The sequence below is a fragment of the Choloepus didactylus genome, chromosome 19, assembly GCF_015220235.1.
Source record: "Choloepus didactylus isolate mChoDid1 chromosome 19, mChoDid1.pri, whole genome shotgun sequence".
Lineage (NCBI taxonomy): Eukaryota > Metazoa > Chordata > Mammalia > Pilosa > Megalonychidae > Choloepus > Choloepus didactylus.
Window position 1 is genome coordinate 45,108,523 of NC_051325.1, and position 27,095 is coordinate 45,135,617.

General features: G+C 38.8%; 1 protein-coding gene across 9 annotated transcripts in view; it reads right to left on the reverse strand.

Moving 5' to 3' along the window:
- Nucleotides 1–27,095, reverse strand: part of ZHX3 (zinc fingers and homeoboxes 3) — a 198,073-nt gene that overhangs the window by 75,978 nt on the left and 95,000 nt on the right. The window contains exon 1 of one of the 9 annotated variants that reach the window (XM_037811736.1): nt 11,430–11,509. The exons of the other annotated variants lie outside the window; for them this stretch is intronic. The gene's annotated coding sequence lies outside the window, so the exon portion shown is untranslated. Of the gene's footprint in view, nt 1–11,429; nt 11,510–27,095 lie in introns of those variants that run through there. 9 annotated transcript variants of the gene reach the window in all.

The window sequence follows — 27,095 nt, forward strand, 5'->3', positions numbered from 1 at the left end:
AGAAAGGTTAGTCAAGCAATGGGCGTAATTCCTGTGTGTCACAGCCAATAAAGGAAATGGGTGGGAATAAATAGTATGTAATTTTAACCTGAAATTATTTGAGCAAAACTATTATTGTGAACTATACAAAGAAGTGATCCGTGGCTTCCAACTTAAAGGATTTCCCACTCTGATGTTTTTAAAGATACATTTACTGTGAAAGAATTGAAATGATCTAAAATTCCTCATTGCAAATGGAAAATGTCAAAAACTTTCTTCACACTAATTTATGAAAAAAACTTGATCATTGTTTTGCAGTTCTGAAATAGAAACGTTTGCATAAAAAAGTAAATATCTCAACAGCAAGTCACACATAAAGTCAATTTGTGTGGCTGAATTTAACATAAAATCATGGCCAAAAAGGAGACATTATTGACCAAAACATACAAAGATGACAATTTATCTGTTTTACTCATGCTAGAAGTTTGACAAACTATGCATCATCCAATGACTGTAAGAACAAGAAGAAATGCCTGGCTTTAAAGCAGACATGAAAAACTGAAATCACCAGCCAAGCAAGCAGAAGACAGATGAGTAACAGCCTGTACTGGGCTGCCAACCAGGCCCAGGCCCATGGGTCTGTGAAGTAAGGAAGGCTTTCAGATCACAAGGCTGTTGGAAGGGTCCCCATCATATCGCCTCAAACATTCACCATTTAAAACAGCATAGTCATCCAAAAGGTGAATGGTTAAATAGAACCCTGTCCAGTCCAGACAAGATGGCAAAAACTTGTTTCTTTCTGCAACCCCTTGCTAAGTACAACTAGAAACCCAGAAAATAACACAACAGGCAATTAAAGAAGTATGAAAAGTGGAAAAAGAAAGGCAAACTGGTTAGGGACCACAGGACAACACAGCTCCAGAGCATCTTATGAGCCTCTACCCAGCAGAAGAAGGTAGCTCAGGCCTGATGTTTCCCAAGCCCAAACTCAGCAACAGAAGGCAGCTCAGGTAGGCTTGTTCCTCCCCAGTATTGAATGGGAATTCTGCTGACACCACCAGGCCAGCTGGCAGCACCAGTAAGAAGGCTCGATCAGGAGCCCCACTGATAATAAGGCAATCCAGGGAGGCACTCTGCCTCCCTACTTGGCCCCTGGGAAGTACTTTTCATCCCCAGAGACTCCCTTCTCCCACCTAGAGGCACCAGGCAGCATGACCTAAGGAAATTCCTTCTCTCCTTCTAGCAGGACCAACAGGAACACAACAGTACCAAAGAAACCAAACTGCACAAATGGCACTGAAAATTAAATTGTCATTGGAACCACAGCCCCAAAAGTAGAACCCAACCCATGTGCTAAACCAAAACAGAGTGACTACCTACTAAAATAAAAGATTTAAATAGGACCCATAGTTGCCTGGTGTGATAGACGAAATGTGCAGGATAGAATTGAAAATCACCCATCAGACTAAGAAACAGGAAAATAACAACTTGACTAAGAAAAGAAAATCAACCAATGCCAGCACCAAAATGACTCTGATGTCAGAATTAGCTTAAAACTATTTGAAAGCAGCCATCAAAAAATATTTCAAGAAGCAAATCCTCTTGAAACAAATGAAAACATAGAAAATCTCTCCAAAGAGAAATTATAAAAAAGGAACCAAATGGACATTATTGAACTGAAATATTAACAGAAATAAAAACCCTGGATAAGCTCAATAAAAGAGATGTCAGAGGATAGAAACAGATCAATAGAATTTACCCAATAGACAAAAGAGACAAAATAGATGAGGTGGGAAGGGCAGAGAAAAGAGCCTCAGAAACTTGTGGGACAACAACAAAGACCCAACATTCATTCACTGGAGTCTCGGAAGAAGAGGAGAAAAAGTGAGGGGCTGAAAGAGTATTTTAAATGATAATGTCCAAAAACTAAAAAAAAAAAAAAAAAAAAAAAAAAAAATGGTTAAAGATATAAATATACAGATAAAAGAAAGTGAATAAACCTAAAATAGGATAAACCCAAAGAAATCCACACCAAGACACAGCATAATTAAATTTCTTGAAATTAAAGACAAAGAAAAAAATCTTAAAAGCAAAGAGAAATAAAACTTTACCACTAAGGGAATAGCAATTGAAATGACAATAGATTTTTCGTCTGAAGCCATGGAGGCCAGAAGGAAATGGCATATTCTTAAAGTTGAAAGAAAAAAAGAACTGTTAACCATGAATTCTACATATGGAAAAACTATACTTCAAAAATGAAGGGAGAGAAGTACAAAATCAAGGTGCTGGCAGGGTCACGCTCCCTCGGAAGGCTCTAGGAGAGAATCCTTCCTTGCCTCTTCCAGCTTTCTGATGACTCCAGGCATTCTTGGCTTGTAGAGAGAAAACACACGGCCTCAACTTGGTGCTGGTGGCAAGAAGATGGCAGAGATAAGAGAATCAGTTTATCTATCTGGGTCTCTCCTGGCACTAGCTGTCTTCTGAGCCTGTGAATGATTTGGTTTTTCTCTGTTGGGGCTGCCTAACACAAACAGATGAGAACACTCAACTGTGAGGGTTTAGAGGACTTGCCAGAGGTCATGGTGGTTAAATGCTGTGATCTGAACAGATATCTCTCTGATGTGAAAATCCATGATGTCCTTGAATGCCGAGAGACACATGCCGAGGAAGCACTGGAGGCGGGGCAAGATGGCAGACTGGTGAGCTGTATGTTTTAGTTACTCCTCCAGGAAAGTAGGTAAAAAGCCAGGAACTGCGTGGACTGGACACCACAGAGCAATCTGTCTTTGGACATACTTCATACAACACTCATGAAAACGTGGAACTGCTGAGATCAGCGAAATCTGTAAGTTTTTGCGGCCAGGGGACCCGCGCCCCTCCCTGCCAGGCTCAGTCCCGGGGGAGGAGGGGCTGTCAGCTCCAGGAAGGAGAAGGGAGAATTGCAGTGGCTGCTCTTACCGGAAACTCATTCTACTGATTCAAACTCCAACCATAGATAGACTGAGGCCAGACACCAGAGACTCTGAGAGCAGCCAGCCCAGCAGAGAGGAGACAGGCATAGAAAAAAAACAACACGAAAAACTCCAAAATAAAAGCAGAGGATTTTTGGAGTTCTGGTGAACACAGAAAGGGGAAGGGCGGAGATCAGGCCTTGAGGCGCATATGCAAATCCCGAAGCAAGGCTGATCTCTCTGCCCTGGGCACTTTTCCTTAATGGCCCTGGTTGCTTTGTCTATTAGCATTTCAATAACCCATTAGATCTCTGAGGAGGGCCGTTTTTTTTTTTTTTTTTTTTAAATCCTTTTTGCTTTTTCTAAAACAATTACTCTAAGAAGCTCAATACAGAAAGCTTCAAAGAATTGAAATTTGGGCACGTCAAGTCAAGAGCAGAACTAAGAGAGCTCTGAGACAAAAGGCAATAATCCAGTGGCTGAGAAAATTCACTAAACAACACAACTTCCCAAGAAAAGGGGGGTGTCCGCTCACAGCCACCATCCTGGTGGACAGGAAACACTCCTGCCCATCGCCAGCCCCATAGCCCAGAGCTGCCCCAGACAACCCAGTGTGACGGAAGTGCTTCAAATAACAGGCACACACCACAAAACTGGGCGTGGACATTAGCCTTCCCTGCAACCTCAGCTGAATGTCCCAGAGCTGGGAAGGGGGAGCAGTGTGAATTAACAGAGCCCCATTCAGCCATCATTTGAGCAGACTGGGAGCCTCCCAACACAGCCCAGCAGCCCAGAACTGCCCTGGGGGGACGGCACTCACCTGCGACATAGCACAGTCATCCCTCAACAGAGGACCCGGGGTGCACAGCCTGGAAGAGGGGCCCACTTGCAAGTCTCAGGAGCCATACGCCAATACCAAACACTTGTGGGTCAGTGGCAGAGACAAACTGTGGCAGGACTGAACTGAAGGATTAGACTATTGCAGTAGCTTTAAAACTCTAGGATCATCAGGGAGATTTGATTGTTAGGGCCACCCCCCCTCCCCGACTGCCCAGAAACACGCCCCACATACAGGGCAGGCAACACCAACTACACACGCAAGCTTGGGACACCAATTGGGCCCCACAAGACTCACTCCCCCACTCACCAAAAAGGCTAAGCAGGGGAGATCTGGCTTGTGGAGAACAGGTGGCTCGTGGACGCCACCTGCTGGTTAGTTAGAGAAAGTGTACTCCACGAAGCTGTAGATCTGATAAATTAGAGATAAGGACTTCAACTGGTCTACAAACCCTAAAAGAACCCTATCAAGGTCAGCAAATGCCACGAGGCCAAAAACAACAGAAAATTATAAAGCATATGAAAAAACCAGACGATATGGATAACCCAAGCCCAAGCACCCAAATCAAAAGACCAGAAGACACACAGCACCTAGAGCAGCTACTCAAAGAACTAAAGATGAACAATGAGACCATAGTACGGGAGACAAAGGAAATCAAGAAGACCCTAGAAGAGCATAAAGAAGACATTGCAAGACTAAATAAAAAAATGGATGATCTTATGGAAATTAAAGAAACTGTTGACCAAATTAAAAAGATTCTGGACACTCATAGTACAAGACTAGAGGAAGTTGAACAACGAATCAGTGACCTGGAAGATGAGAGAATGGAAAATGAAAACATAAAAGAAAGAATGGGGAAAAAAATTGAAAAACTCGAAATGGACCTCAGGGATATGATAGATAATATGAAACGTCCGAATATAAGACTCATTGGTGTCCCAGAAGGGGAAGAAAAGGGTAAAGGTCTAGGAAGAGTATTCAAAGAAATTGTTGGGGAAAACTTCCCAAATCTTCTAAACAACATAAATACACAAATCATAAATGCTCAGCGAACTCCAAATAGAATAAATCCAAAAAAACCCACTCCGAGACATATACTGATCACACTGTCAAACATAGAAGAGAAGGAGCAAGTTCTGAAAGCAGCAAGAGAAAAGCAATTCACCACATACAAAGGAAACAGCATAAGACTAAGTAGTGACTACTCAGCAGCCACCATGGAGGCGAGAAGGCAGTGGCACGATATATTTAAAATTCTGAGTGAGAGGAATTTCCAGCCAAGAATACTTTATCCAGCAAAGCTCTCCTTCAAATTTGAGGGAGAGCTTAAATTTTTCACAGACAAAGAAATGCTGAGAGAATTTGCTAACAAGAGACCTGCCCTACTGGAGATACTAAAGGGAGCCCTACAGACAGAGAAACAAAGACAGGACAGAGAGACTTGGAGAAAGGTTCAGTACTAAAGAGATTCGGTATGGGTACAATAAAGGATATTAATAGAGAGAGGGAAAAATATGGCAAACATAATCCAAAGGATAAGATGGCCGATTCAAGAAATGCCTTCACGGTTTTAACGTTGAATGTAAATGGATTAAACTCCCCAATTAAAAGATATAGATTCGCAGAATGGATCAAAAAAAATGAACCATCAATATGTTGCATACAAGAGACTCATCTTAGACACAGGGACACAAAGAAACTGAAAGTGAAAGGATGGAAAAAAATATTTCATGCAAGCTACAGCCAAAAGAAAGCAGGTGTAGCAATATTAATCTCAGATAAAATAGACTTCAAATGCAGGGATGTTTTGAGAGACAAAGAAGGCCACTACATACTAATAAAAGGGGCAATTCAGCAAGAAGAAATAACAATCGTAAATGTCTATGCACCCAATCAAGGTGCCACAAAATACATGAGAGAAACATTGGCAAAACTAAAGGAAGCAATTGATGTTTCCACAATAATTGTGGGAGACTTCAACACATCACTCTCTCCTATAGATAGATCAACCAGACAGAAGACCAATAAGGAAATTGAAAACCTAAACAATCTGATAAATGAATTAGATTTAACAGACATCTACAGGACATTACATCCCAAATCAACAGGATACACATACTTTTCTAGTGCTCACGGAACTTTCTCCAGAATAGATCATATGCTGGGACATAAAACAAGCCTCAATAAATTTAAAAAGATTGAAATTATTCAAAGCACATTCTCTGACCACAATGGAATACAATTAGAAGTCAATAACCATCAGAGACTTAGAAAATTCACAAATACCTGGAGGTTAAACAACACACTCCTAAACAATCAATGGGTTAAAGAAGAAATAGCAAGAGAAATTGCTAAATATATAGAGACGAATGAAAATGAGAACACAACATACCAAAACCTATGGGATGCAGCAAAAGCAGTGCTAAGGGGAAAATTTATAGCACTAAACGCATATATTAAAAAGGAAGAAAGAGCCAAAATCAAAGAACTAATGGATCAACTGAAGAAGCTAGAAAATGAACAGCAAACCAATCCTAAACCAAGTACAAGAAAAGAAATAACAAGGATTAAAGCAGAAATAAATGACATAGAGAACAAAAAAACAATAGAAAGGATAAATATCACCAAAAGTTGGTTCTTTGAGAAGATCAACAAGATTGACAAGCCCCTAGCTAGACTGACAAAATCAAAAAGAGAGAAGACCCATATAAACAAAATAATGAATGAAAAAGGTGACATAACTGCAGATCCTGAAGAAATTAAAAAAATTATAAGAGGATATTATGAACAACTGTATGGCAACAAACTGGATAATGTAGAAGAAATGGACAATTTCCTGGAAACATATGAACAACCTAGACTGACCAGAGAAGAAATAGAAGACCTCAACCAACCCATCACAAGCAAAGAGATCCAATCAGTCATCAAAAATCTTCCCACAAATAAATGCCCAGGGCCAGATGGCTTCACAGGGGAATTCTACCAAACTTTCCAGAAAGAACTGACACCAATCTTACTCAAACTCTTTCAAAACATTGAAAAAAATGGAACACTACCTAATTCATTTTATGAAGCTAACATCAATCTAATACCAAAACCAGGCAAAGATGCTACAAAAAAGGAAAACTACCGGCCAATCTCCCTAATGAATATAGATGCAAAAATCCTCAACAAAATACTTGCAAATCGAATCCAAAGACACATTAAAAAAATCATACACCATGACCAAGTGGGGTTCATTCCAGGCATGCAAGGATGGTTCAACATAAGAAAAACAATCAATGTATTACAACACATTAAAAACTCGAAAGGGAAAAATCAATTGATCATCTCAATAGATGCTGAAAAAGCATTTGACAAAATCCAACATCCGTTTTGATAAAAACACTTCAAAAGGTAGGAATTGAAGGAAACTTCCTCAACATGATAAAGAGCATATATGAAAAACCCACAGCCAGCATAGTACTCAATGGTGAGAGACTGAAAGCCTTCCCTCTAAGATCAGGAACAAGACAAGGATGCCCGCTGTCACCACTGTTATTCAACATTGTGCTGGAAGTGCTAGCCAGGGCAATCCGGCAAGACAAAGAAATAAAAGGCATCCAAATTGGAAAAGAAGAAGTAAAACTGTCATTGTTTGCAGATGATATGATCTTATATCTAGAAAACCCTGAGAAATCAACGATACACCTACTAGAGCTAATAAACAAATTTAGCAAAGTAGCGGGATACAAGATTAATGCACATAAGTCAGTAATGTTTCTATATGCTAGAAATGAACAAACTGAAGAGACACTCAAGAAAAAGATACCATTTTCAATAGCAACTAAAAAAATCAAGTACCCAGGAATCAACTTAACCAAAGATGTAAAAGACCTATACAAAGAAAACTACATAACTCTACTAAAAGAAATAGAAGGGGACCTTAAAAGATGGAAAAATATTCCATGTTCATGGATAGGAAGGCTAAATGTTATTAAGATGTCAATTCTACCCAAACTCATCTACAGATTCAATGCAATCCCAATCAAAATTCCAACACCTACTTTGCAGACTTGGAAAAGCTAGTTATCAAATTTATTTGGAAAGGGAAGATGCCTCGAATTGCTAAAGACACTTTAAAAAAGAAAAACGAAGTGGGAGGACTTACACTCCCTGACTTTGAAGCTTATTATAAAGCCACAGTTGCCAAAACAGCATGGTACTGGCACAAAGATAGACATATAGATCAATGGAATCGAATTGAGAATTCAGAGATAGACCCTCAGATCTATGGCCGACTGATCTTTGATAAGGCCCCCAAAGTCACCGAACTGAGCCATAATGGTCTTTTCAACAAATGGGGCTGGGAGAGTTGGATATCCATATCCAAAAGAATGAAAGAGGACCCCTACCTCACCCCCTACACAAAAATTAACTCAAAATGGACCAAAGATCTCAATATAAAAGAAAGTACCATTAAACTCCTAGAAGATAATGTAGGAAAACATCTTCAAGACCTTGTATTAGGAGGCCACTTCCTAGACTTTACACCCAAAGCACAAGCAACAAAAGAGAAAATAGATAAATGGGAACTCCTCAAGCTTAGAAGTTTCTGCACCTCAAAGGAATTTCTCAAAAGGTAAAGAGGCAGCCAACTCAATGGGAAAAAATTTTTGGAAACCATGTATCTGACAAAAGACTGATATCTTGCATATATAAAGAAATCCTACAACTCAATGACAATAGTACAGACAGCCCAATTATAAAATGGGCAAAAGATATGAAAAGACAGTTCTCTGAAGAGGAAATACAAATGGCCAAGAAACACATGAAAAAATGTTCAGCTTCACTAGCTATTAGAGAGATGCAAATTAAGACCACAATGAGATACCATCTAACACCGGTTAGAATGGCTGCCATTAAACAAACAGGAAACTACAAATGCTGGAGGGGATGTGGAGAAATTGGAACTCTTATTCATTGTTGGTGGGACTGTATAATGGTTCAGCCACTCTGGAAGTCAGTCTGGCAGTTCCTTAGAAAACTAGAGATAGAGCTACCATTCGATCCAGCGATTGCACTTCTCGGTATACCCGGAAGATCGGAAAGCAGTGACACGAACAGATATCTGCACGCCAATGTTCATAGCAGCATTATTCACAATTGCCAAGAGATGGAAACAACCCAAATGTCCATCAACAGATGAGTGGATAAATAAAATGTGGTATATACACACGATGGAATACTACGCGGCAGTAAGAAGGAACGATCTGGTGAAACATATGACAACATGGATGAACCTTGAAGACATAATGCTGAGCGAAATAAGCCAGGCACAAAAGAGAAATATTATATGCTACCACTAATGTGAACTTTGAAAAATGTAAAACAAATGGTTTATAATGTAGAATGTAGGGGAACTAGCAGTAGAGAGCAATTAAGGAAGGGGGAACAATAATCCAAGAAGAACAGATAAGCTATTTAACGTTCTGGGGATGCCCAGAAATGACTATGGTCTGTTAATTTCTGATGGATGTAGTAGGAACAAGTTCACTGAAATGTTGCTATAGTATGTAACTTTCTTGGGGTAAAGTAGGAACATGTTGGAAGTTAAGCAGTTATCTTAGGTTAGTTGTCTTTTTCTTACTCCCTTGCTATGGTCTCTTTGAAATGTTCTTTTATTGTATGTTTGTTTTCTTTTTAACTTTTTTTTTCATACAGTTGATTTGAAAAAAGAAGGGAAAGTTAAAAAAAAAAAAAAAGAAAAAAGACAAACAAGGAAAAAAAAAAACAAAAAAAAAAAACGATGTAGTGCCCCCTTGAGGAGCCTGTGGAGAATGCAGGGGTATTCGCCTACCCCACCTCCATGGTTGCTAACATGACCACAGACATAGGGGACTGGTGGTTTGATGGGTTGAGCCCTCTACCATAAGTTTTACCCTTGGGAAGACGGTTGCGGCAAGGAGAGGCTAGGCCTCCCTGTATTTGTGCCTAAGAGTCTCCTCCTGAATGCCTCTTTGTTGCTCAGATGTGGCCCTCTCTCTCTGGCTAAGCCAACTTGAAAGGTGAAATCACTGCCCTCCCCCCTACGTGGGATCAGACACCCAGGGAAGTGAATCTCCCTGGCAACGTGGAATATGACTCCCGGGGAGGAATGTAGACCCGGCATCGTGGGATGGAGAACATCTTCTTGACCAAAAGGGGGATGTGAAAGGAAATGAAATAAGCTTCAGTGGCAGAGAGATTCCAAAACGAGCCGAGAGATCACTCTGGTTGGCACTCTTACGCACACTTTAGACAACCTTTTTTAGGTTCTAAAGAATTGGGGTAGCTGGTGGTGGATACCTGAAACTATTAAACTACAACCCAGAACCCATGAATCTCGAAGACAGTTGTATAAAAATGTAGCTTATGAGGGGTGACAGTGGGATTGGGAATGCCATAAGGACCAAACTCCACTTTGTCTAGTTTATGGATCGATGTGTAGAAAAGTAGGGGAAGCAAACAAACAGACAAAGGTACCTAGTGTTCTTTTTTACTTCAATTGCTCTTTTTCACTCTAATTATTATTCTTGTTATTTTTGTGTGTGTGCTAATGAAGGTGTCAGGGATTGATTTAGGTGATGAATGTACAACTATGTAATGGTACTGTAAACAATCGAAAGTACAATTTGTTTTGTATGACTGCGTGGTATGTGAATATATCTCAATAAAATGATGATAAAAAAAAAAAAAAAAAATGAAGGGAAATAAAAGACATTCTTAGGTGAAGGAAAACTAAAAGAAGGTGCAACTAGTAGACATAGCCTTAAAGAATGGTTAAAGGAAGTACTTCAGATTGAAAGGAAATGATAGAAGAAGAAATCCTGGCTCATCAGAAAGGACTAAAGAACAACAGAGGGAGCAGAAATATGAGGAAATATAATAGGCTATCCTCATGAGTTTTAAAATCATATTTGATGACTGAAACAAAAATTAAAACATGATCTGATACTCAATATTTTAAAGGGGGCAGTAAAGGAGCCTAAATGGAAGTAAGGTTTCTATATTTTAACACAAAGTAGTAACACAATAGATTGTGATGTCACATATATTTATGGTAATACCCAGAACAACAACTAAGGAAACTGCACAAAGAGATTCATTTAAAAATACTATAAATTATTCAAGACAAAATCCTAAAAATATGTACAAGCAACACACAGGAAGGCAAGAAACAGAGGAAACAAATAGAAAACAAACAATAAAATGGCAGATGCCTAAAAGGAATGATATCAAGATATCACTAATGGGAATCTCAATTATCTTCATTATGCTTTTCTGTACTTTCCAAATAGTCTCCCATAAAAATAAAAGGATTTCATAATGAGAAAACAAAGTTATTTTAAAAAATTCTCTTCAATTCAAGCAGGCTATTAAACACAATTGTGTTACTGCCTAAGGAGGAGGAACTACTCTTTATCATCCGCAGCTACCATTAATATAGATCTTTGCAGAGGGTCAGGGGCAAAGGACAGAAGGCCTGGAAGACCCAGGGGATGTCCTCTTTGCAAGCTTTGGTCATGGGACCCATAGGTGGAGGGTTGGGGCAGGAGAGGGAGTCCTAGAAGCAACAGAAGGGAGGTGCACAGTATAGACACCAGAGACCACAGAGTAGGACTGCTGGATGCCTGCCTTACTTCCAGTCGTCTCCAGAGTCACTGCTCCAACTCTCCACAGGCCTGGCCAAGTGGAGCCAGTTCCCATGCTTTGTTATCCCATCATCCAAGGCCACGTGCGTGTGTCTTAGTCTTCACAGCCCAATAGAGCCTAACACAGCTGTTCATTCCACCACGCTGGAGGCCACAGTCCAGAAGAGGAAATTCTTCTCTCTTATATAACCAAGTAGGTATCAATTTAACACCCCACTGTCCCTTTTTTTTTTTTCTCCCAAAATAGCTCCCTTAACTTTACCCAGGAGCCCTGTGACAATCTACTGTAACAAGCCCAATCCTTTTTCTTGGATTTCAAGTAAGAATCCTAGAAGTAATCTTCAATTCTTCCTCATGCTTTATTTGTATATTCAATCTATCATTGTAAAGGAAACTCAATTCAGAAATCAGAAAGTAGCAGATAAAATTATTTCTAAGGTCCCCAATTAGACATTTAAAAAAATTCAGTTACAAATATAATTTTCACTCTTTTTTAAAAGAACTAACAAATGAACCCTATTAAAATCAAATTTGAAAGCACCAACCAAACCTCTTCAACGTATAAGATGCTTCCTTGTTTGGGTTGCTATGCCCTATTTAATAGTCAATTTCAAGACTTCCCACTTTTATCACCAGACATAAAAAATTGCCTTTTTTTCCTGAGAACATGGAATCCCATCCCTAGGGTCACACAAGATAACTCAAGGCCAACATTGACCTTAGGCCCTTTGCAAGAACTGCAGAAGTATTTTAGTGCCCTACCCTTGTCATCTCCCACCGCTAAACTACTTAAAAGATGAGGTAACACAATTTTGCAAATACTTGAGCACATTATTTGAAACCATATTAACATTTACAATTATCTTTTATTTTACCTGTTTTCTTGCTTTTTTGGGGGCTAGAATGGAAAAAGCATGGACTTTAGAGTCAAAGAGCAGCTTTATTACTTAATAGCTACACAACTTTGTAACTTCACCTATAAAATGGAAATAATAATAATAATAATGGAAATAATAATAATCTTGAGATTAAATAATATATTATTTATGAAAGTGCCTGGCATATCATAGGTGCTCTCCTGGTACTGTTCAATATTCTTAGTTTCTTTTTTCTGTCTACTTCTCATTTATACTATCTTGCTGGTTTTTTTTGGGGGGGGGAGGACCTCAGTGAGTTTCCTTCAATTATTATTATTTTGGAACATGATAGCATATAACATACACTATAAAAAGAGTAGGAATTCCTCTGGAAAGTGGGGGTTGGGTTTGACTGGAAAGGGGCATGGGGCAACTTTCTAGGTGATGATAATGTTCTATATCTTGAAATCCGTTTGTTACCCAGGTGTAGGCATTTGTCCAAACTCAGCAAATATACACTTAAAATGTATCTACAGTGAAATGTACAAATCTTACCTCAAAAGAAAAAACTGCAAAGAAATAATGAACTCTACTTAATGATACTCATGCTGAAGTACTGAGAGAAAGTGTACTTGTGTCTGTAATTTACTTGGAAATGCATCAAGACATAAGATGGACAGATGGCTCAAGAGAGGGAACACAGAGATGGACAGGGAGCACAGAGAGTAAAATGTTAATGGTCGAAGCCAGGTGGTAGGTGAATGGCTGCTCACTGTGAAATTCTTTCAACTTTGTTGAATATGTGAAATTTTTCATAAAATGTGGGATTTTTTTCCTACTGAAAAAAAAGGCACTCAACTTTAGTTCTCTTCCTGAACTTTGCGTCTATCATTGTTCATCCATTTACTCACTAAACTGTAAATTCTTAATAGGCACACACTGTAGTATTGCCTTGTACAAGTTTTGGTGAAGATTAACTGAGATAATAAATACGTGACACTTAGCCCAGTGACTGTGACATACTGGTATTTAATGCTAGCTGTGAGTATGCCAGTGCAACATACAATAAAAAGCATGAGCATTATAGTGGATCATTCCAGTTTCAAGTAGTGTTTAGGAGACCTGACTCCTAATTGACTGCCTGGGCTCAAAAATCCCAACTTCATCACTTATTTCCTCTGTGGCTTTGCACAAGATCCTTAACCTTTCTGTGCCTTGGCCCTCTATCTGCAAAATGAGGATAAGTGTCTCTCTCATAGAGTTATGAATTAAATATAATATATATAAAGTACTTAGATGTGGCTGGCACCGTGTAAGCACTTAATTAACATTAGCAAATTCACTCTGCTGGATACTCAAAGGACACAAAGATGAATGCACAAGTCTCTGCCACCTCAAGGAGCTGCTAATTCAGGAGAGGAGAAGCCATGTCAACACAAGAATCAGAGCAGCGAATGATGTGCGCCACAGGGGAGGTGCTGCAAAGGGCTCGGGATGCCCAAGGGAAAGACTGATTATGGTGACTGAGGAAGACTGAAGAAGGCTTCAGGGAAGGGTGGCATTTGATGAAGTGGGACTTAATGGCAGAGAAAGAAAAGAAAAAGCTGAGATATATGTAAGTACATGGTAGACAGTCTCCTAGAGCTTAACAAAGGGCACGTGAGGGGTAGGTGGAAGATTTGGAAAGGGTGTTTCAGATGGTGGAAAGCTCTGTTAACAAGTTTGGACTTCATTCTCTAAAAGAAGTACTTTGAGTAAGTGACCATCCATATAATTCCACTGAGTTAGGAAAGGTGAGTCTTGTAAATTAATTACTTATCCTTGATTTTTCTACCTGATAAATAAACATACTGTTCATTATTTACCCACTGCACTCTTTATATAGAGTAAAAATTCAGAACTATAATCATTTTACCAACTCAAGGCATGAAGACATTCAAAAAACTATCTCTACTAAATGAAAAGACCCAGAGCCTCTAGAGGGTCAGGAAAGAGGTTACTAACAGTGTTGTGGAACTGAGTTAGTACCACTCTAGTTGGTTCACTGTTTTGAGGTTACAGCTTGGAATCTGACCCAAGAGATTGAATTTTGGGGAGGGAGAAATGTCCACCCAGCAGCCGAGAAAGCTTGGCTCCCACTGGACACTGCCAGCTCGCCATGCTGCACTCTCTCAGAGCTTGCTGTGCCTTGGTGAACACGTATCTGACTGCCATAGGTACTGAGCAAACCCACGAAGTTTACCAAAGTGTCTTCAGCAACATTTCTTGCAGGGAGTGGCTAGGGAGAGTAGGGAGAGGGTATGTGTGTTTGTTTATGATTACAGGGACCAAATGCTGCTTCAAAATTATGTAAATTAAACATGTGACATATACATGAAAACATCTTTCTTCTTTTCCTTTTAGCACTGTTGAAAGGATATTAATATAATATAAAATACATATAATGTTTAAAAATTCCAGGATTATATATAGGCAAACTTTTATTTTGGTGCAAACCAAGCCTTTTGAGCTGAGGCACTAGTGAGTGAGGTAGGTGAGCTGGTTGTTTCAGGCTCAGAGGACAATCTCCTGGCCTAGGACTTCCATGAAAATCTTGCTCACTGCTGTGTTCTCAGGGCTAGTACAGTGACTGGCATATAATGGGTGCTCACAAAATGCTTGTTAATTGAATAAGTAAATGGTCTTGTCCCCAGTTTTGTAAGTTCAGAAATATAATATTTTTAGCTCAGAGATTACTAAATTCTTCATTGGGAATGAGCTAGAACTGATTTAATATCAACCGAACTCACTAGAGACATGATATTTGTCATTTTTGGAGGGGCTATAGCTTTCCAGGAGCTTCACTGTTTACATCATTTACTCAGGGCTGTCCTTTTAGGGCATCTAGGAAACAACATAACTAACCAGAAGGCCGCCTAAGGAAAAAATGTGGAGACCTTTAGGTTTTCATCCCATGTATCTAGCTAGCATGTCTGGCTTTGCAGCAACCAGGATGCCTGGCCCAGGCCAGCACAGCATCTCCCTTCCTGTGGACCAAGCCAGAGGTACTCTGTCAGAGTCCCACCCTCCCAAACCCCTACAGACTACATGTAGACTCCCATTCTGCTGTCCCTGTGCAACATTTTCATCTGAACATATTATAAACCCTTAACTTTAAAGATTCTCCTGCTATATAGTTGCTTTAGGTTGGCTGCTTCCTCATGACAAAGGAGGGGTCCTCATCCACATGTGCCTCCAGCGGACTGCATGAGTCTGGTCATCTCCCCAAGGACGTGCACCAATTCCCAGGCCACTGTGGCCATAGCGGCAAACACAGGGGCAATGTCTTCAGTGAAATCTTGAGACCCATCAGTCTCTATTAAGTCTGGTTTGGATTTTTTTTTTCCCCTTAAGTGCAGTATTTTGCATTGACTAATTTTCTGCCTGGTTGGCCTCATAAAATTTTCAGGAAAATCGCCCATCAGCTTGGTTTTCGTTACTGTACACTTTAGAAAGGTCTGGGAAATTAAACATATCAGAAAATGAGCCTAGAGGCAATACCGGGGAAGGTCATTATTAGCATTTACCCACCCAAGAAAGGGACTTAACCCTAAGCTTTCTTCCTATGCTTAAGCCAATGTCTATCCAAAACCACACAGTTTCTCTAATTCTATAGTGGCTTTTTATTTACAAGAAAAATGAGAGAGAGAGAAAGTAGAGAGAAAATTTTTGTAAGGAATCTTGTCAAAGTTTTCTCAAAAAGAAAAAAAAACAACTTTATTTTGAGCTAATTTTAGGCTTATAGAAAAGTTGCAAAAATAGCACATAGCAGTTTCCATATATCCCTGACTGGGCTTCCCCGAATGTTAACATCTTATATAACCATAGTATATTTAACTTGGAACAATTCTATTAACTAAAGACCTCATTCAAATTTCACCAGGTTTTTTTTGTTGTTGTTGGGTTTTTTTTTGTTGTTGTTGTTGTTTTTGTTTGTTTTTTACTAACATTCTCTTTCTTTCCAGATTCCTATCCAGGACACCCCATTGTAGTTACCTGTAATTTCTCCTTAGTCTTCTGCAATCAGTGATGGTTACTCAATCTTTCTCTGTCATTCATGTCCTTAACACTTTTTAAGAGTATTGATTATTTTTTTGAAAGTCCCTCAATTTGGGTTTGCTTGATGTTTTCTCAAGATGCATTTTTAGCAAAAATACCACAGAAATTATGTGTCCTACTTAGTGCATCATATCATATCCTGGTGTCGATATGTTTTAATACTGGTGATGCTGACCCTGACCACTTGATTAAGTGGTTTCTCCTGGGTTTCTCTACTCTAAAGTTTCTATCTTTTCCTTTACGGTTCATAAACATCTTGAGGGAGGTTTTTGAGACTATGTGAATTTTGTCAAAGGATTCTTAAAAGACAACTGGCTCCCTCATTCACAAGCCTGCTCACTCTCCTTAAAAACCCCAAGTTAAGTATAACTTCCCCTTACATTTACGTCCTACAAGCACTGTTACTGCTTTTTTGTCCAGTGAACTTTATTTTTCTTCTGCTTATAAAAGTAACACATCTTCATTGTAAAAAAAAAAAATTATTGTGGCGCTCTCATCATCACCCCTCCAGAGATCAGCACTGTGAATAGTTCTATGTATATGCCATTTGAACCTTTTTCTCCTTTAATACCACTGGAGTCAGATACCCTGAGCTTAAATCCCAGCCCCACAGTGGACTTTAGGCAAGTTACTTAATTTGTGTGCTGGTAATTCTTTCCCTTATATGCCAGTGATCCCCTTGTGAAACTGATCTGTGGACTCTGATTGAGGGAAAATACACAATATATATAAACACCCACATCACACTTCGCATACAACTACAGGGACTCAAAGAATAGATTAAAAACCTATGTTGTTCTTCTTGACCAAAAGGGGGATGTGAAAGGAAATGAAATAAGCTTCAGTGGCAGAGAGATTCCAAAAGGAGCTGAGACGTCACTCTGGTGGGCATCTTACATGCAATAAAGACAACCCTTTTTAGGTTCTAATGAATTGGAATAGCTAGCAGTAAATACCTGAAACTATCACACTACAACCCAGAACTCATGAATCTTGAAGATGATTGTATAAAAATGTAGCTTATGAGGGTTACTGGGAAAGCCATATGGACCACACTCCCCTTCGTCCAGTGTATGGATGGATGAGTAGAAAAATGAGGGGGAAAGAAAAAAGGCACCCAGTGTTTTTTTTTTTACTTTAATTGTTCTTTTTCACTTTAATTTTTATTCTCATTATTTTTTTGTGTGTGGTAATGAAGATGTTCAAAAATTAATTTTGGTGATGAATGCACAACTATATAATGGTACCGTTAACAAATGAATGTACGCTTTGTAGGACTGCATGATATGTGAATATACTCAATAAAAATGAATTTAAAAAAATACCCCATATTCTATTCATCACCTTTTGATCTGCAACTCGATTTCTAGTAATCTATCCTATAGAATACTTGTGCATACAAACATGCCCTTGGGTTGTTTTGTGTAGTCGCAGCAAAAAAAAAATGGCAACAATTCAAACATCCACCAACAGGGAACTGGCTAAATAAATTATGATCACTGCACACTATGGAATACCTTGCAGCTGTTAAAAAGAATAAGGTAGATACATGCTTGTGGACATAAAGATGCTCACGATATACTGTTAAGTGAAAAACAAATTTATAGGATTATATGGATAGGATGATTCCATTTTTGTCTTAAAAAAAGAAAAGTAAGAAAGGAAGGAAGGAAGGGAGGGAGGGAGGGAGGGAGGGAAGCAGGAAGGGATGAGAGAAGGAAAGAAAAGAAAAAGAAAAGAAAAAAAGAAAAGAAAAGAAAAGGGGGGGTAAAGAAAGGGGGAAAAGAAGGAAAGAGGGAGGGAGAGAGGGAGGGAGGGAAAAGGAAAGAGAAAAAATGGGTGTGGAAGGAAGGAGGGATTGGAGGGAGGGAGAAAGGAAGGAAGGAAGATGGAGGGAGAGAGGGGAGGAGGAGGAGGAGGGGGGAGGGGAGGGGAGGGGAGGAGGAGGGGAGGGGAGGGGAGGGAAGGAAGAGAAGGAAGGAGGGGAGGAAAGGAGAAAGGGGTGAAAGGAGGAAGAGAGGTAGGGAGGGAGGGAGGAAAACATACATGGAGATGCAGAGAAAAAATCTGGAACACTATACAATAAACTACATTAATTACCATGAAGAACAGAAATATGAGAAAGCTGAGGTAGATTTTATTCTTTAGTCTATAAATATACAAAGGGTATGTGCTACTTTTTAAAAAACTCAGTAAGATAAAAAAAGAACCTTGCCATAGGTTATACTCTAAATGAATATAGATTTAAATTTTTTAAATTACTGGAAAAATAACTAAATGATATAAAAAAAAAAATAATAGAACTTGATAAGAATTCGGCCCAGAATGGAGTGATGTTTCAAGATAAAGAAGTTCATTCATATGACACAAAATAAAAAAAGGAGTAAAACCCAATGAATCTTTCAATGGATACAAGAAAGTCATTTTGAAAAGATTCATTCCTAATAAAAATACTAAAAACAGAAGAAAATAAAAGATGATATACTACATCTCTTTAAGCTAAATGTCAAAAAGTAGGTGCGATCGAGCATTATCATCTTGAATACTTTTGAAATTCTGGCCAATGCAGCAAGACAACTGAAATAAAATAGGCATATATGGCACAGAAAGTTAAAAGTTATTTTTAGATGGGATGAGTGGATAGCTATAAGAGCAAAAATCAACATTTTTGGAAGAGCTAGTTAGTAAAGTAGAAATAAAAATTTTCTGGCCTGTTTTTCAGGGACATCAATCAAACACTATCATGGTGTGGCCACCTCCAACTCCGGTTCCACATCTGGACCAAGGTTAAAACTGTTGATTGCTGGACACCTTAAAAACTAGAGGAAATGCATCCTGGTGTCCAGGATTTGCCTATTTCTAGGCAAATGAACTCACCAAGGAAGCCGAAATCTCTGTTTTTCCCTAAAATAGCAACAACAAAGCAGCTAATAATGGTTAAGCACATCACACACTGGACATTGTTTGATCGAAACACTTTATACAAAGTATCTTATTTAATCTTCACTACAGTCCTTGGTAGTAGGTACTATTATTGTTCCAGTTCACAGATAAGGGAACTGAGGCACAGCAAGGCTAACTAACTTGCCCAGGGTCTTCCAGCCGGTAGTTGGTGGAGCCAGAATTTAGGCCCAGGCAGCCTGGTTTAAGAGTCCTTGCTTTCAGGCACCACACTCTCTCGTTGTCAAAGAATGCAAGAAAAATTATCATCTGGAGGAGAGAGACACGATCAGGGAATTGGTGTCACTTTCAGAATAGAAAGACCTGAGAGAAGAAACAAAAAGGAACTCCCAGGGTCTCACACAAAATTAGCGATCCAAGAGAGTCACTAAGACACAGCTTGGTCTTAGTGTAGAAGGAAAAAATGTGTAGAAGGAAAAAAGATGTGTAGAAGGAAAAAAGAAAAAAAAAAAAAAGAAAAAAAAAAAAAGAACTCCAAATAAACAAACTAAACAAGCAGAAGGGAAATCCAAGGAAAGGAAATCCAGCAGAGTTACTTTTGATTTTTTTTAAAATAACACATCGGAAGCCCAGAGATAAGACAAGTAATATATAAGACCTCAAAGAACAAAAGATGTTAACAAACAAAACAGATGCCACCCTCCAGACCACCTAATGACTCCTGTACCACCAAAATGTCTCCAAGAGGCAGTCATCAAACAGCTGCTCTCTGCATTTCCTCACCTCTCCCTTCCCCCCAGTGCAAACTGATTTAGGTACTCTTGGGAACTGAGAATGCTCAGATCACTATAAGTTTTCTAATTGAGAAAACCAGTGGCTTGGCTTCCTCCTGATCCTGCTTGACCTCTGGGTGTTGTCTTCTCTGCCTCATGTAGGATGTTATCTCTTCCACATTATTTTTTTTCTGCTTCTCTTTTACCTCTTACTCTAGCATGGATTTGGCATCTGGGCCTGGTTTTCAATCCCACTGAGCTTATTAAAAAATACCTTTGAGTCTTGGTTTCCAGGCCCACAGAGTAGGGTGGTAATAGTTTCCATATTCAGAGTTCTTGAGAAGATAAAGCAAGTCATCTGAAAAAGCTCTAGCCACCTGTGCTGGACACATAACAGAGTCAGTGGTCAATATGTTTTGATTTCCTGCACATAAAGACTGGTCTTTGCCAAGAGCCCATCCTCAGCCCTTTGCTGGTCTGTCTACATGCTCTACCTTGGGGGATTTTATATTTATTCTTATGGACTTCAACATCCTCTTAGAGTAAGTGAGTTTTGCATCTCTTTCTGCAGCCCTCAAATCTCACCTGAGTTTCAGACCCATATTTCCAATTGCTTCTAGACCTGTTTTCCTAGACATGGCACAGGTTTATTAAATACAACAAGTCCCAAACCAAACTCTCCTCTGCTTCTCTCCAAATTAGCCTCTGCAGACCCCTTCACACTCCACCGCACTCCTTAAATCGGTCAAATAGTTTCAACCATCTATTAACACCTTTGTTAAAACAAAACCCCTCAGAGTCATCCTCTAATTCCTAATCTCCCCCAAGTCAGTAACTAGTATTTTTAGATTCTACCTCAAAACACCTCATCTTTCCTCCCCCCTCACTACTGCTGCCACTTTGTCCAAGTCTTCATCAGACCTCACGTGAATGCCTGCAGCAGCCACTTAACTGCTTTCTTTCCAACAGTCACCTAACTGTCTATGTGCTTCACAAGACAGCCTGAATTTTCCTCCTAAAAAACTACTTGAGCATGTTACTCCCTGCTTCAGAACCCTTGTGGTGTGGCCATAGGGTACAAATTGAAACTCTTTGGCCTGGAATTCAAGGTGCTCCATAATCTGGCCTCAACATCCCTTTGTCCAGTCTCCTCTCTAGCTACCACCCGAGAACAGGGCGATGCCCCTGTGCATCCTCAGGTTTTTGTCCTTTCGGTTGGTTTAACCTGTATCTCATAAAGTCCTGCTGTTACAGTAACACTCAGCAGAAATGTCCCTCCTCAGGGATGCCTTTGCTAACTCACCAAACATCATTCCATCTCTCATTCCCTCCGTGTCTCCAGTACACCTGACATACCACATCTTTTGCCATTGTTGGTTTGCATGTCATGCTGCCTTCTCAACCAAAAAGGGGACCCTGAAGGCAGGGACAGAATTGTCTTTATTGCCCCACCTCCTGTGCCTAGTTCAGTGTCCATCTGGCTTACAGTGGGTCCTCAATGGTTGTTAACTGATGGACTGAACCAAGAATAACAAAATAGATCTGAGTACCAGGCTGAAGCTTACACCTCACAGAACAAATGTAAAAGGAAAAAAATAACTTGAGGGTGGGGGACAGATAAAGAATAGAAAGAGGGGATGTCAAAAGAGGGAGGAACCAAATTTCCTTATATGGAAAGAATGGGACCTTCTTGCTTTTGCTTTGATGGCAGTAAATAAATATATAAACCGATGTTATTTTTAGTACTAAGAGAGTTCAAAAGATTGGTCACCTTTAAAATTTGTTTAAAAGCTAAAATGAAACAAAGAATATTCCATAAAACAGAAGGCATAATGGAAAAGAGAAAACTGAAACATATAAATATTAAGATCCAAATAATATACAGAAAACAAAACAAATACAACAATAGCAATTATAAATTAAAGAACATAAACCCTCACATAAAATACAGACTCCAAGATTCGTTGAACAGGAAGACAAAAGTCCAACAATATTATGCCTTATTAAGAGATTGGCCCTAAAATAGCAATAATGAAGTTAGAAAATGTAACAAAATTGCTACACAAGAAATTTATAAACCATGAAAAAAAGGATCTTTAGAGGATAAGCACTGATTTAACTGTTCCTAAAAAGCAAAAATATAAACCAAACACATTAGTAATAAGTTTGAGATAGAAACAAAACCAAAACCTAAAGAGAACCTTTATTCAAAAGAAAGAAATTAGCTATTCTGAAAATAAGTAACAAAACACTTTGGAAGGGTTCATAGAAAACTGTCAGGCATTGCCACCTTCAAGAAGGGAACTGGTGGGCCATGGAATGGAAGTGAAGGGAAACTGACTTCACTATATCCTGTTGTACTTTTAACATTTTCTGTTTCAACTAAAATTATCTGTGAATAGACTAAAAGGGAAACTACTGGTACATTTAATCATGAGAAAAAGGAAAATGCACAACACTGGAAAAATAGGACATAAAGATGTGATATGAGGATCTACATGCAAAAGAACGAAGTTGGACTCTGTGCCAGTTTGAAGCTGTTATGGACCTCAGAAGAGCCATGATATTTCAATCCAATTTTGTTGGGTGGAACCTTTTGATTGAATGTTTCCATGGAGTTGTGACCCACCCAACTTGTGGGTGAGAACTTTAATTAAATTATTTCCATGGAGGTGTGAACCCACCCTTTAGGATGGGTCTTGATTAGTTTACTGGAGTCCTTTAAGAGATCTCACAGAAAGAAGGAGCTCAGAGAAACAGAGAGAGACATTTTGGAAAGAAGCTAAGATATGTAATCCAGAGTTTGTCCCTGGGAGAAGCTGCGAGCTGACACAGACCCAAATACTTGGAGATGCTGGGAGATGCAGACAGAAAGAAGTTTGGAGATGTTAAGCTAAGAGATGAAGCCCAGAGTTTGCCCCAGAGAAGCTAAGAGAGGACTCCCAAATGCTTAGAGAGAAACACCACAGGAAAACCAAGCAGAGAGCTTAGAGAAGCTGAGAGAGACAGAAGCTCAGAAACATTTTGGAGAAAGCCACTTTGAAACACAACCCAGGAGCAAAGGACCAGCAGACACCAGCCATGTGCCTTCCCAGCTGACAGAGGTGTTCTGGATGCCATCGGCCTTTCTTCAATGAAGGCATCCTCTTGTTGATGCCTTAGTGTGGACACTTTCATGGTCTTAGAACTGTAAATCTGTAACCTAATAAATCCCCTTTATAAAAGCCAATCCATTTCTGGTATTTTGCACAGCGGCAGCTTCAGCAAACTGGAACAGCCCCCTACCTCATACCATATACCAAAATTAACTCAAAATGGACCAACAACCTAAATATAAGAGCTGAAATCATAAAACTCTTAGAAGAAATAATAAGGGTAAATATCCATGACCTTGTATTTGGCAATGGATTCTTAGAATGACACCAAAAGCACAGGTAACAAAAGAAAAAATAAATTGGATCCCATCAAAATTAAAAATTTCTGTGCAACAAAGGACACTCTCAAGAAAGTGAAAATACAGCCTACAGAATGGGAGAAAATTTTTGCAAATCATATATGTGATAAGGCAATGTGGAATATGACTCCAGGGGAGGAATGTAGACCTGGCATCCTGGGATGGAGAACATCTTCTTGACCAAAAGGGGGAAATGAAAGGAAATGAAATAAGCTTCAGTGGCAGAGAGATTCCAAAAGGAGCCGAGAGGTCACTCTGGTGGGCACTCTTACACACAATATAGACAACCCTTTTTAGGTTCTAATGAATTGGGGTAGCTGGCAGTAGATACCTGAAACTATCAAACTACAACCCAGAACCCATGAATCTTGAAGATGATTGTATAAAAATGTAGCTTACGAGGGGTGACAATGGGATTGGGAAAGCCATAAGGATCACACTCCCCTGTCTAGTTTATGGATGGATGAGTAGAAAAATGGGGGAAGGAAACAAACAAACAAACAGACAAAGGCACCCAGTGTTCTTTTTTACTTTAATTGCTCTTTTTCACTTTAATTATTATTCTTGTTATTCTTGTGTGTGTGGTAATGAAGGTGTCGGGGATTGATTTTGGTTATGAATGTACAACTATGTAATGGTACTGTGAACAATCGAATGTACGATTTGTTTTGTATGACTGCGTGGTATGTGAATATATCTCAATAAAATGAATATTAAAAAAAATGGGCAAAGGACTCAAATAGACATATCTCCAGAGAAGACATACAAATGACCAATAAGCACATGAAAAGATGTTTGACATCATTAGGCATCAGAGAAATGCAAATCAAAACCAAAATGAGATACTACTTCACACCCTTTAGGATGGCTATCATCAAAAAATCTGAAAATAACAAGTGTTGGCAATAGTGTGGAGAAAGCAGAACCCTCATACATAGCTGGTGGGAATGTTAAATGGTGTAGCCACTGTGGAAAACAGTTTGGCAGTTCCTCAAAAAGTTAAACATAGAATTACCATATGACTCAGCAAATACTCATACGTGAACTTTCGCAGCAGCACTATATACAATAGCCAAAAGGTAGAAACAGCCCAAACGTCCACCAGCAGATGAACGGATAAACAAATTGTGCTAGATACATACAATGGGATAGTACTCAGCCACAAAAAGGAATGAAGTACTGATACATGCTAATACATGGATGAATTGCAAAAGTATTATGCTAAGTGAAAGAAGTCAGATACACAAGGTCACATATTGTATGATTCCATCAATAAGAAATATTCAAAATAGATAAATCCATAGAGATTTAACACAGATTGGTGGTTGCCAGGGGTAGGGGGAGGAAGGAATGGAGAACAACTGCATAATCAGTAAGAGATTTTACTTCCAAGAAACGGAAATGTTTTCAATCTAGTTAGAAGTAGTGACTGCACAACATTATGAATGTACTAAATGCTAATGAATTGTTCACTTTAAAAATGGGTAATTTTATGTTATGTGAATTTCACCTCAATAAATTATTTTTTAAAAGAGGCAATAAAATTGTAGGGACACATTATGAATATGTATGTATTAAATTTGGATACCACTAAATAGATGGATTTTTTATTTAAAATGTAAAATTCTAACATTGACAAAAATAAAATACGTAACTAGAACACCTTTTTAAAAAAATCAAATAACTATACCCTCCAAAAGCAGCTAGTCTATGATGGTTTACTAGCACATTCTTTCTAACTTTCCAGAAACAAGTAATTCACATGTTAAAGAAATCATGCCTAAACATAGGTCAAGATGCATATAATCTAGTTTATTCTACTAGCCTGATCCTAAAACTGGCTAAGGATAATGAAAAGAGAGAAAACTACAAAGCTCACTCAGAATTCATACTCAAAAACTTAAAACTAAATAGTAAGTAGAATCTAGGAATAAATTAAATTTTTTAATTGTGTCATGTCAACAGACACCAAAAATTCATTTGTTAAAATCCAACACCTGTTCTTAATTTTTTAATTCTAAAAATAAAAATAAAGGCTCACTTTTTTACTCTGACTAGAGTATCTATTTAAAACCAAACACCAATATTATATTTGAAGGGCAAAAATGAGCCAAGCAGGCCTTTTAAATAGGCACAAAAACAAGGAAGTATTCTATCATTGCTATTATTTAATGTAGTGCCAGAAGAATCTTCCAATACAAATAAGAAATAAAATGAGATACAAATACAGTAAAGGCAGAGATAAAAATCCTATTTTTATATTTAACTCCACTGTACACTTGTAAACCCCCAAGGAATCACTGAAATGGTTACGATGAATTTCAAGTGCCCAGTGTCATCACCAACATATGAAAATCAGTAGAATTCTTAGTCCTCAAACTTGACAACACATGAAAAAATCACTTGAGCAGCTTTCAAAAATGTCGATGTCCATTCCTCACCCCAGACAAACTGCCTCCGAAACTCTGGGGGTGGGACCAGACATCAGTATTGCATAAAGCTCCTGAGGTGATTCCAATGTGCAACCAAGTAGACATACCATTGCTATATAGTTAATTATCTAGATATCTAGAAAGTACAATTCAAAAAGCTTAACTATTTATAGTATTTCTAAAAGGGAAGAAAAAGACCACTATATGAGTTCAAAGGAAGAAATCTGGAATGGGATCTAGTTACCTCCCATGAAAATGCCTCCACGCCACTAAGTTAAGTCAAAGAATCAGGAGATTAAGGTCTAAGCAAGTAGAAGGGGACCTGACCTCTGGTCACAACAGAATGATGAGAGAGAGAGATAATTATTCTCCATCCAAGTGTGGTTGAGTAGGAAGCATATATAAGGATTTTATAGAGGCAGAGCTGGTACGGGATTACCTGCATGGCTGTATGAGGTTACATGTGAAATAAATTCCTAGATATGGTATTGGTAGGTGCCTTTAAAAGTGAGGAATAAATTTTTAAAGATCTTAAAGGTAAAACAGCAAAAGGCCACAATGTGTAAAATAAGTGCAACATCCTACTCAGGAAAGGAATGGAGTGGGAGAAATGAGGCAAACTAGAGCTAAGCAAGATGGCTCCGTGTTGCAGATAGTAGACACAGACTGACAAAACAGAAAATTCCTGGTGATCCTCACTTGGCTTTGCCCTTCCCATTAACTCTCTCCCATTGCAATCTCCAGTCACTATACACAGTGCCCCCATCCCACCATTCCCTAAGCCTATAGGCCTTCTGTTGCCCTCTACCCCAACCACTAAATTCTCTTTCAAGTCACTTCCCATCTGAATTATTCTAAATCTTTTTGCTTACCTCCCAATCTTTTGCCATCTAAAGCTTCCTTAGACACTTCGGTTTAAATAAATAATATTTTATGTTTGATTCTTTAGTATAAATATCTCATCTGCCACTTATATTCCTGAAATGAATTACCTTCTTGATTACCTTCTAGATCAAAGTTATTTCTGACAATAATTTTTAAGCCCTCTTGTTTCTCAAACTTTAAGATACTTCCTCCACAAAGTTTTCCTTGATTAACTCCACTGATTTTTCAGTCCAATCACATGACCCCCAAATCTA